The sequence below is a fragment of the Bison bison genome, unplaced genomic scaffold, assembly GCF_000754665.1.
Source record: "Bison bison bison isolate TAMUID 2011002044 unplaced genomic scaffold, Bison_UMD1.0 scf7180017849517, whole genome shotgun sequence".
In the NCBI taxonomy this organism is placed as follows: domain Eukaryota; kingdom Metazoa; phylum Chordata; class Mammalia; order Artiodactyla; family Bovidae; genus Bison; species Bison bison.
The window spans coordinates 15302-16087 of NW_011480090.1; the positions used below are offsets into that span (position 1 = coordinate 15302).

At 40.6% G+C, this 786-nt stretch overlaps 1 long non-coding RNA gene across 1 annotated transcript in view; it reads left to right on the forward strand.

Annotated features, from left to right (window-relative positions):
- Window positions 1–786, forward strand: part of LOC104993882 — a 6695-nt gene that overhangs the window by 3704 nt on the left and 2205 nt on the right. The window lies entirely within an intron of this gene.

Consider the following 786-nt stretch of genomic DNA (forward strand, 5'->3'; position numbering starts at 1 on the left):
CTGTCCAATATTAAAGAAGGTGAGAGAGTGGTGCTCAGAGTGGCAGAGAACACAGCGATGGCAGGGGAACAGAGGCTTCATTACGGTGTAAGGGTAGTATTGACCATAAGGAGTACTGAGGAGTCCTGCCGTGAACCGAGAGCCTGAGGTGGAGGGAGCAGATTGAGAAGCTTCTATGGAGGACAAACTGAGAACTGAAGAGACAACTTACAGAGATGAAATCTAGTCAAGGTACAATGATGATGTTAGTTTCCTAAGTTACGGATGTCTCACCATTTTGTCATAGAGAATCTAGGCAAAGGGGAAAATGGTAAATTTATCACATGTACTTGGTGTGGCAACCCACAGTCACAGTCAAATGAGAAACAGCCTGTATAAGGATTAGACCGAAGGCAATAGTACCCAAGTAGCACTTATACATAGCTGGTTATTGAAGGCATGAGAATAAGTCATCTCCTCTGGTACATAAAGGTGATCAAGGTGATAATAGAGTCAACACTCAGCCATTCATAGTTATACTAAACAAAAAAGCCTTTGCCCGGAAATAAAACTGTGGTACATTCTCTTTCTGAGCTGTGGGGGAAAGTATTAATAGTATTAATGTATAAACTACTTTGACAGAAAGATATGTAAACAAAGAATCAACTAAATGTAAGCAACCTGAATGATTTGGTTCTTTGGATCACTGATTTGAATGTTAGAAGCTGTAGTACATTCACAGGGATTCCAGTTGTATCTATATAAGAATGGCTGCCATTCATTGACTGCCCAAGAGAACAGTAAGAG